This window comes from Salvia splendens, chromosome 5 (assembly GCF_004379255.2).
Source record: "Salvia splendens isolate huo1 chromosome 5, SspV2, whole genome shotgun sequence".
NCBI classification, from domain to species: Eukaryota; Viridiplantae; Streptophyta; class Magnoliopsida; order Lamiales; family Lamiaceae; genus Salvia; species Salvia splendens.
The window spans coordinates 27,298,883-27,310,234 of record NC_056036.1 but is presented as its reverse complement, the minus strand read 5'-3'; the positions used below and the strand labels follow the sequence as shown (position 1 = coordinate 27,310,234).

The 11,352-nt window shown below is 33.7% G+C and overlaps 1 long non-coding RNA gene across 50 annotated transcripts in view; it reads right to left on the bottom strand.

The window, feature by feature from the left end:
* Positions 1-1,933: 1,933 nt before the first annotated feature.
* LOC121805251 overlaps positions 1,934-11,352 on the bottom strand; it is an 87,111-nt gene continuing 77,692 nt past the window's right edge. For 34 of the 50 annotated variants that reach the window (XR_006051353.1, XR_006051355.1, XR_006051382.1 and 31 more), the window contains 14 exons: positions 11,166-11,314; positions 10,719-10,801; positions 9,801-10,186; positions 9,554-9,638; positions 9,355-9,464; positions 9,117-9,265; positions 8,670-8,783; positions 7,771-8,156; positions 7,524-7,608; positions 7,325-7,441; positions 7,088-7,235; positions 6,651-6,735; positions 5,276-6,119; positions 5,070-5,151 (listed from right to left, as the gene is read on the bottom strand). This is a non-coding gene — a long non-coding RNA (uncharacterized LOC121805251). Of the gene's footprint in view, positions 2,124-2,477; positions 2,517-2,605; positions 3,246-3,438; positions 3,604-5,069; positions 5,152-5,275; positions 6,123-6,650; positions 6,736-7,087; positions 7,236-7,324; positions 7,442-7,523; positions 7,614-7,770; positions 8,157-8,669; positions 8,784-9,116; positions 9,266-9,354; positions 9,465-9,553; positions 9,639-9,800; positions 10,190-10,718; positions 10,833-11,165; positions 11,315-11,352 lie in introns of those variants that run through there. The other 16 variants (XR_006051368.1, XR_006051369.1, XR_006051364.1 and 13 more) reach the window with 16 other exon arrangements.

Genomic DNA, 11,352 nt, shown 5'->3' with positions numbered 1-11,352 from the left:
GAATGCACACACTTACGCATAAATATAAACACATTATACACAACATAAACTACACTATTCACAAAACATACACACTATGCAAAAAGTTCACAATATGCACAATATACACACACATAATGCACACGCTATACAAACCACACACATTACAGACAAAGTACACACACAATATAAAACACTATACACTTGCTACATAGTATTCACGAAATACATATTGCACGTATACTATACACACAATTCATTGCAAATATACACACATTTCATTGCAACTATACACAAATTAAACATACTAATCAAACGATACACAAAAGACACACTTTATACACACTAATAACGGTCCACTGCGCATACTACACACTAATATAAACGTATAGCAAATACACACATAATACACTCTATAAACACAATATACACAAAATAGAAACATTGCACCCTTATATACATATTACACATACACATATTACAAAAACGTATAGCAAATACACACATAATACACTCTATAAACACAATATACATAAAATAGAAACATTTCACCCTTATATACACACATTACATAAAATAACTATATTTTTTGAATTTTGGACCACTCTTCATTTATTCACGGCAGCCCAACAAATACACACATAATACACTCACACATTTGCTATAGTTATTTATTTACACTCTTCATTTACATAGTTATTTATTTACACATACACACATTACAAAAACGTATAGCAAATACACACATAATACACTCTATAAACACAATATACATAAAATAGAAACATTGCACCCTTATATACACATTGCACATACACACACATCACAAAATACACGCAAAATAAAAACACACATACGCATCACATAATACACTCAAAATATAAACACACACTGCACATAGTACACACTGTACAGACATTTCACACACAGTATGCACAAAATACACAAAGTATACACAAAATACCCACACCACTCACAGTATACACACTGCACATTATTACACTACACTCACACTATACACAAAATTAGAATGTAAAGAAAATACTAACATAGCACACATTATGAAGACAAACAAAATACAACACTATACACACACTAAACATAAAATACACACACTATGCACAAAATACCCACACTACTCACATTATACACACAATGCACATAATACTCTACACTTACACTACACAAAATAGACACGTACAGAAAATAGCATAGCACGCACTATGAATACATCATATACACACATTAAACACAATATTCAAGCATTGCACCCACAATATACACCCTACACACACTATATACAAAATACATACATTACACTCACACTATACACAATTTATTGCAACTATACACAAACCAAACATACTAATTAAACAAAACAGTTAACACATATGCACAAAATACAAGCACTCACCCTCAATATACACCTTTCACACACAAACAGCAAAAAATATACATATAAAAAAATACATACATAACACACTATAAACATAGGCGTCGGTCATACACTATAAATAAATTGTAAAATAATAATTGTTACTTATTACTATATTACTCATAATTCAAATTATATTTGAATTATTTAAAATATTATAAATTATTAGCAAAATAATAATGAAAACAATTACAAATAATAATAACATATTTTTTACTATTATAAAACTAATAATTATAAGCTATAAATATTATAATTATAGTTATTATTATTATGTACTATGATACATAATTTTAAATTTATAAAAAAATTAAATAATTATTGTTAAATAATAATAATAGTGGTACAAAATAATTAAATTATACTCCCTCCGTCCCACCTTAAGTGATCAACTTTCCATTTTGGGTTGTCCCATATCAAGTGATTGATTTCCTTTTTTAGCTAAAAATAAAACTTCAACCATGGCTTAATTTATTCCTTCTCTCTTACTTTATTCTCTCTTTCTTATTTTGTTCTCTCTTTATCCCTCTTACTTTTTCCTCTCTCATACTTTACTGTGTCCACTTTAACTCAATACATATCATTTTCTTAATTCTCGTGCCGAAAAGAAATCTATCACATGAGATGGGACGGAGGGAGTAAGTCGTGGAACCATTTCTTTTGAGGAGGGGGGTTCCTCATCTTCTGCAGCTTCTTCAAAGTTAAATTCCTGAGTGTTGCAACAACAAAATGACAGGATTGGTTAATCGAGATGTAACTTCTGTGGCTCTATAAAATCATATGAAAACTTTTACGAACCAGATGTTATGGACCATTAAGACAAAAACAATGAAACAAGTTCAAGTCATACAGCTCCACAACATGCACAACATGCAGCAATGAAATACCATTCTGATTAGTAGGTATATTAACACGTCCTCCATATGACTCCCTAGTATTTGTAATATATTATTTAAAATCCCCCAATTTCTAACATCTTTAGAAGCTCTGTGTAGCATATAAGCATATTCTAGTACTAAACTAGAGGGCTAGGTAAAATGTGTATCACACAGATATAAAGTACCTTCAGTGTAATGACACCACCACCCACGAAAATGCCTCTCTTCCAAGATGCATAGGTTATGGAAAGTTAATGTCTTGATATCATGAAAGGACATTACTTTAAGTAGCAGTGCAAGTCAAGGAACTCACTTTTCTGTTTTTCCAGTCAAGACGACTCATCTGCGGCTCCTACTATTAGTTTTGTAGTCTTCTTTAACAAATATCCTGCAAGGAGTAAGGTTAGCGCTGATTTGATCACTCCAACAATTCTTGTACCTATTTAAAAAATAAATATAAGCTACTCAAACACATAATAAAAAGGTTAGTGCAGATCGGATAAATCCAACAGTTCTTGTAGCTATTTAAAAGTTAAATATAAGTTACTCAAACACATAATAAAATTTGACACAATGGCAGACAATGTTTCTATTTTCCCCCCCTCTTAATTTCATGAATAAGACAAAATAGGATAGCAAACTGTATTCTCCATCTAGTTCCTTTACAATTGTAATAGCTTTGGCTGATGCAACTTCGGGTGCCTGTGAAATTGAATCTTGTTAAGAAGGTACTCGCCACTAAATCATCAACATTTCTCTTATCTACCCCGGGCAAATCAATAAATTTCAATGGTGGAGCTGCCAAACCATGAAGTTAAAATAAAAAAATTTAGATTAACTAACCTCATGTGATGCAAATAGAAACAATCTTAATTCTTATGTATGAGACAGAGATAAGACAAACTTGATGGGACTGGGATTTGCTCCCAATTTAAATGATGTTCTTCAAAGACCTGGGCAACAATGTGAAAAGCATATTGAATAATGGTACAACTTATTATTGAAAGATTGAACTAAACAACGTGAAGGTTACACAAAAAAGAAAGCCAGAAGCTAACTTGTAAATATATTATAATAAAGTTGTTCATGCAACGAAAACCACTGCTGATAAAGAGCTCAGATGACATTTCAATGATAAAGAACCACCTTGAGAATAATGACAATCTTGTAGTTAGCTGGTTAGCATGGTCGATACAGTGATAAATCTGGAAATATTCAAAGGACTCAAGAAGTAATGTTTAATGGTCAGTTACAAGAATGTCACACAAAACCAACCTTAAACCTGGATAACTGCTGCATGGTGTATATCATCTGCATTAGGGATGCACAATTAAGAATTATGAAAGTAAGATATAATCTTTGTAAAAAATAAATCATGGAAAATTGTACTTAAGCAATGGGTGTTGCACCATAAATATGGATTTTATTAAACTTGTGAATTAACTCAAATCCTTGTGTGCTATACTAATAGTTGTGATTGGTTGGTGTTTATTCCATGTAATTTATGAACTTAAAATAATGAGAAAGACAATTATTAGGATTATAATTGTTTTGAATCTGTTATTCGACCAATATATGCATTCACAATCATCTATTTCCATATTATTAATAATAATAAGCACAAAAATCAAGAACTAAAGAAATTATGCCTGGCTTAATGAAACAGAAAATTATTTTTTAGTTAAGCAAATTATGTACTATTAGAATTAAACCATGCATAATTTCTATAGTTCCTGATTTTGTGCTTATTTTTAATAATCTGGAAATAGATGATTGTGAGTGCATATATTGGTTAACAGAAAATTATTTTTCATTAATAACAAATTATTTACACTTAGCATTCACCAGCTCATAAGCATCACATCATTGTAGATTATATTGAATTCAAATACTTTTGACGTGGAGCAAATAATGAATGTTAAAAAGAGAATATATACGAAAATGAAAGCATTCAATTGAAAACCAAGGATCTTGATTAGGTATGTCAACCCTATAATTTTTATCGGCCGTTGTTCAGGTTGACTCACGGGTTTTGGCTGGATTGACATCCCTAATCTTGATGTTGGGTCATTATATCAGAATTTCATGCATCCCGTGGATCAAAATCAGTGTTTGGAAATGGAAGAATGATCTTACCTTATTAGAAATGGGACCTTCAGCAAGGTAAGGTTTTTCATTGTGTAAATGTAGCAAAACCGTACGCAACATGGGCATCCATACCCTCATAACACACGTAGTATTTTGTCAGAGTGACAGTAATAACCATATTAAAGAGAAAGTTTAGCATTCAAATAAAAACCCATGCTGAGATGATTATAAAATACTTCTTGACAACAAGAAACCTACTCTGGAAGCTCCCCTTCAACTTCAAGTTCCTTCATAATCAACATGTAATATAGATGAATGATAGCATAGAAACAGATCCATAAACAAGACAAAAGGTCCATGTGAGTATGTGACAAGTCAAGCAATGCATATTCAATAGGAATGATGCATCAAAGCTAAAATGTAAGGGGAAACTTACGATAAAAAGAGAGATTTAGCTTAAGATTTATTAATTGTTTTAAGAGTTTTAGATGTTATATTTTTGTTATTTTCAAATTTTTTAATTATGTATAAATAATAAGTATTATTTTATTTATTTAATTATTGACCGCCATATCCGCCATACTAATACGCCAATACTAATACGCCATATCCCTGTGGCGGTTTTTAGGCAAGCCGCCATAAGCCGCCATACGAGATTGATAACACTGGTAGTTGGGCAAGTCAAGGAACTCACTTGAACTGTTTATCCATTCAACATGAACCATCCGCAGCTCCAGCCATTAGTTTTCGTACTCCTCTTTAACAAAAATCCTGATATACATCAAACGAGCCAAACATTAAGAATTTAAAAATCAAGCGGTTGACAAATTTCATGGCAATTAGATCAGCTTTAAGGACATAAGTATTGGACAAATTTGGCAATGTTAGGATTCACCCTTCACTACGCTAGGATTCACCCTTCACTTGACCTCCTTTTGGCAGCCTTATTTTCATGCAATTTCAGATATGTTAAGCGAGGGTACTCCACTAGCTGATTCTGATAGCTGGTTATCCCTAGTCAAGTTAGCATTCTCATTTTCTGGTCTTTATTTCTCTTCTAGAAGTGCTTCAAGTTGAAGCCTCGCCAAATCCTCGTGCTGTTTATCCATTCAACACGAACCATCCGCAGCTTCAGCCGTTAGTTTTCATATCTCCTCTTTAATAAAAATCTTGCATGCAGGGAGAAAGGTTAGTGCTTCATAAGAAATCCTGCAAAACAACAGCACTCCGGGCTGTAGGTACCGGGAAGAAGCTTCATGAGACAACCCTAAAAGAATATTTGGCAGCCTTATTTTCAAGCGATTTCGGATCTGTTAAGTGAGGGTACTCCCCTAGCTGGTTTTCCCTAGTAAAGTTTGCATTCTCATTTTTCCGATCTTGATTTCTCTTCCAAAAGTGCTTCGAGTTGAAGCCTCGCCAATTCGTCGTCTTCCCCTCCCACTACTCCATCACGAAGCTCCCCGTCTCTTTCTTTGATTCAGCTCTCTATATTTTTTCTTTTTCTAGATCTGTTCCACCAATTTTTCATTTTTTTCACATATCACCTTCTTTTTTTGTCTTCTTTTTCTGTTTTATTTCTACATTTGTTCCACTGATTTTCCTCTTTTTTTCCACATATCTGCTTCCTCTTTTTTATTCCTTGTTTTTTTGTTTTTTTTTCTTCTTTTCCAACCCTTATTCCAACCCTTCCATGTTTCTTTCTACACATTATGCCCTAGTGTTGCCTGATTACAAAAGTCCTGCTGGGAGAAAGGTAAGAGCTTCATAAGAAATCTGAGTGTATGTACATAAAACTAGATAAGCTACATCTATGAATTATCTGTCTACTAGCACATACAATTCTCTACCTTGCATTTTCAATTTATTAGAGAAGGGTTATGCATGCAATTTTAATACAATAACACAACCTACATTTGGCTAAATATTTGCTAATAAAAACTCAAGTAACTTAAGATAAAAATCTAATGGATAGTTACACAATGCCAAAAATACATATCATATTGAAGACGCCAAAATCAATGAAAGTCTTGCATAAGAATTGAAACTATTAAAATCTATAAAGATCAAGTTTGGAATAAACAGGTTCTCAACAAAACCAATCACAGAAAATCATGAGGACGTTGGAACGATAAAGATCGAGGGACGATAGTATGCTGACTACTACATGTCCGTACGTATAGGTGTGGTGTGTGAACAAGGAAAACTATAATACATGCAGGCTGCATCCCGTGGATCAAAGTCAGTGTTAGGAAACAAAAGAATGATCTTACCTTATTTGAAATGGGACCTTGTGCAAGGTAAGGTCTTTCATTGCGTAAATGGTGGAAACCGTATGCAACTTGGGCATCCATACCTCTGTCAGATTGTCAGTAATAACCATATTAAAGAGAAAGTTTTAGCATACAAATACCAACCTATCCTGAAACAATTATAAAGCATAGAACAAAATTTAATTTACAAACGGAAAGCTTCACGTCTGGAATATTTCTAAGGACACAAGGAGTAAATGAGCATAGAACAAAATTTAATTTACAAACGGAAAGATAATAAAACAAGCCAAACATTTAGATTTTATAAGTCAGGCGACGGACAAATTAAACGGCAATAAGAACAACTTTAAGGACTTATTATGTCCATAAAGTTAATGAACTTAGAAGGACATAAATGTTGGAAAAATTTGGCAGTGCTTGGAAGCTAATGAACTTACAAGAAAACCATGGAAAGACTTTGGCGCAATGGAGGGCTAGATTCACCCTTCTCTTGTCCTCCTTTTGAACTGATGATATTTCTTAGTGTATTTATCCATTTTGCGTTATCAGTAGCACTATCAGCCTTCAAAACAACGGCACTATGGTCTGTGTAGATACCAGGGGGCTCTATTTTGTTGTCTATAAATTGAATTTGCAATAATTTCACAATGTGAAGGAAGCAATATTTGTGGCACCTTTCAGGGACAGTCTTAGACAGAACTATACTTGTTATCTTGAATACTAGACTTTTTCCAGTTAGATTCATACTGATGATTGATATACATTGCTGATCACTCCAATAGTCCTTGTACCTATTTAAAAAATAAATACAAGTCAGAGACGTAACAAAATTTGACACTTTGGTAGAAAACGTTATGTTTCTCTTTTCTTCACCTCTTAATTTCATGAATAAGAAAAAAATTGGATAGCAAGCTGACATTATCCATCTAGTTCCTTTGCAGCGTTCAACATACACACTCTGACCTGAAGAGAAATGCAATCAGAAAACTTAAAAATCAAAACACGTTGGCCCTAGGCCATGATTAACAATAATTAGTATCATTCAGTCAGAATAAAAAGGTCAAAATCCATGCATCCCGTGGATCAAAATTAGTGTTAGGAAATAAAATAATGATCTTACCTTATTTTCATTGGATTTCGGATCTGTTAAGCGAGGGTACTTCACTAGCTGATTCTGGTAGCTGGTTTTCCCTAGTCAAGTTTTCATTCTCAGTTTCCGGTCTTGATTTGTCTTCCAGAAGTGCTTTAAGTCAAAGCCTCACCAAATCGCCATCTTCCCCTCCCACTACTCCACCACGAAGCTCCCCGTCTCTTTCTTTGATTTTGCTCTCTATTTTTTTTCTTTTTTTTCACCTATCTGCTTCCACCAATTTTTTTTTCTTTTTTTTCACATATCTGCTTCCTCTTTTTTTTCCTTGTTTTTCTTTTTTTTTTTCTTCTTTTCAAACCCTTCCATGTTTCTTTCTACACATTCTGCCCTAGTGTTGCCTGATTACAAAAGTCCTACTGGGAGAAAGATAAGAGCATCATAAGAAATCTGAGTGTGTGTACATAAAACTAGATAAGCTACTTCTATGAATTATCTGTCTACTCTACCTTGCATTTTCAATTTATTAGAGAAGGGTTATGCATGCAATTTTAATACAATAACACAACCTACATTTTGCTAAATATTTGCTAAAAAAACTCAAGTAACTTAAGATAAAAATCTAATGGATAGTTACACAATGCCAAAAATACATATCATATTGAAGATGCCAAAATCAATGAAAGTCTTACATAAGAATTGAAAACTATTAAAATCGATAAAGATCAAGTTTGGAATAAGCAGGTTCTCAACAAAACCAATCACTGAAAATCATGAGGACGTTGGAACGATAAAGATCGAGGGACGATGGTATGGTGACTACTACATGTCCGTACGTATAGGTGTGGTGTGTGAATAAGGGAAACTATAATACATGCAGGTTGCATCCCGTGGATCAAAATCAGTGTTAGGAAACAAAAGAATGATCTTACCTTATTTGAAATGGGACCTTGTGTAAGGTAAGGTCTTTCATTGCGTAAATGGTGGAAACCGTATGCAACTTGGGCATACGTACCTTCATCACATATAGTATCTTGTCAGATTGTCTGTGATAAACATATTAAAGAGAAAGTTTAGCATATAAATACAAACCTATGCTGAAATAATTATAAAACACAAATTCATGAGGCGTCATGTCAGGAATATTTCTAAGGACACAAGGAGTAAATGAGCATAGAAGCACCTCAACCAAAATTCTAATTCACAAACGAAAAGAAACCTAAACAAGCCAAACATTTAGATTTTATAAATCAAGAGGCTGACAAATTTAACGGCAATAAAAACAAATTTACGGACTTATTATGTCCATAAAGTTATTCAACTTATAAGGACATAAATGTTGGAAAAATTTGGCAGTGCCTGGAAGCTAATGAACTTACAAGAGAACAATCGGAAAGACTTCGGCGCAATGGAGGGCCAGATTCACCCTTCACTTGACCTCCTTTTGAGCTGATGATATTTCTTACTGTATTTATCCATTCTGCCTTGTCAGTAGCACTTTCAGCCTTCAAAACAACGGCACTATGGTCTGTGTAGATACCAGGGGGCTCTATTTAGTTGTCTAAAAATTGAATTTGCAATAATTTCACAATGTGAAGGAAGCAATATTCGTGGCACCTTTCAGGGACAGTCTTAGACAGAACTATACTTGTTATCTTGATTACTAGGCTTTTTCCAGTTAGATTCATACTGATGATTGATATACTTTGCAGATCACTCCAATAGTCCTTGTACCGATTTAAAAAATAAATATAGGTCAGAGACGTAACAAAATTTGACACTTTGGCAGAAAACGTTATGTTTCTCTTTTCTTCACCTCTTAATTTCATGAATAAGAAAAAAATTGGATAGCAAGCTGACATTATCCATCTAGTTCCTTTGCAGCGTTCAGCATACACACTCTGGCATGAAGAGAAATGCCAACAGAAAACTTAAAAATCAAAAAACGTTGGCCCTAGGCCATGATTAACAATAATTAGTATCATTCAGTCAGAATAAAAAGGTCAAAATCCATGCATCCCGTGGATCAAAATTAGTGTTAGGAAATAAAATAATGATCTTACCTTATTTTCATTGGATTTCGGATCTGTTAAGCGAGGGTACTTCACTAGCTGATTCTGGTAGCTGGTTTTCCCTAGTCAAGTTTTCATTCTCATTTTCCGGTCTTGATTTGTCTTCCAGAAGTGCTTTAAGTCAAAGCCTCACCAAATCGCCATCTTCCCCTCCCACTACTCCACCACGAAGCTCCCCGTCTCTTTCTTTGATTTTGCTCTCTATTTTTTTTCTTTTTTTTCACCTATCTGCTTCCACCAATTTTTTTTTCTTTTTTTTCACATATCTGCTTCCTCTTTTTTTTCCTTGTTTTTCTTTTTTTTTTCCAACCCTTATTCCAACCCTTCCATGTTTCTTTCTACACATTCTGCCCTAGTGTTGCCTGATTACAAAAGTCCTGCTGGGAGAAAGGTAAGAGCTTCATAAGAAATCTGAGTGCATGTACATAAAACTAGATAAGCTACTTCTATGAATTATCTGTCTACTAGCACATACAATTCTCTACCTTGCATTTTCAATTTATTAGAGAAGGGTTATGCATGCAATTTTAATACAATAACACAACCTACATTTGGCTAAATATTTGCTAATAAAAACTCAAGTAACTTAAGATAAAAATCTAATGGATAGTTACACAATGCCAAAAATAGATATCATACTGAAGACGCCAAAATCAATGAAAGTCTTGCATAAGAATTGAAAACTATTAAAATCGATAAAGATCAAGTTTGGAATAAGCAGGTTCTCAACAAAACCAATCACTGAAAATCATGAGGACGTTGGAACGATAAAGATCGAGGGACGATTGTATGGTGACTACTACATGTCCGTACGTATAGGTGTGGTGTGTGAATAAGGGAAACTATAATACATGCAGGCTGCATCCCGTGGATCAAAATCAGTGTTAGGAAACAAAAGAATGATCTTACCTTATTTGAAATGGGACCTTGTGCAAGGTAAGGTCTTTCATTGCGTAAATGGTGGAAACCGTATGCAACTTGGGCATCCGTACCTTCATCACATATAGTAACTTGTCAGATTGTCTGTGATAAACATATTAAAGAGAAAGTTTAGCATACAAATACAAACCTATGCTGAAATAATTATAAAACACAAATTCATGAGGCGTCATGTCTGGAATATTTCTAAGGACACAAGGAGTAAATGAGCATAGAAGCACCTCAACCAAAATTCTAATTCACAAACGGAAAGAAACCTAAACAAGCCAATCATTTAGATTTTATAAATCAAGAGGCTGGCAAATTTAACGGCAATAAGAACAACTTTAAGGACTTATTATGTCCATAAAGTTATTAAACTTATAAGGACATAAATGTTGGAAAAATTTGGCAGCGCTTGGAAGCTAATGAACTTACAAGAGAACAATCGGAAAGACTTCGGCGCAATAGAGGGCCAGATTCACCCTTCACAAGACCTCCTTTTGAGCTGATGATATTTCTTACTGTATTTATCCATTCTGCTTTGTCAGTAGCACTTTCAGCCTTCAAAACAACGGCACTATGGTCTGTGTAGATACCAGGGGGCTATATTTAGTTGTCTAAA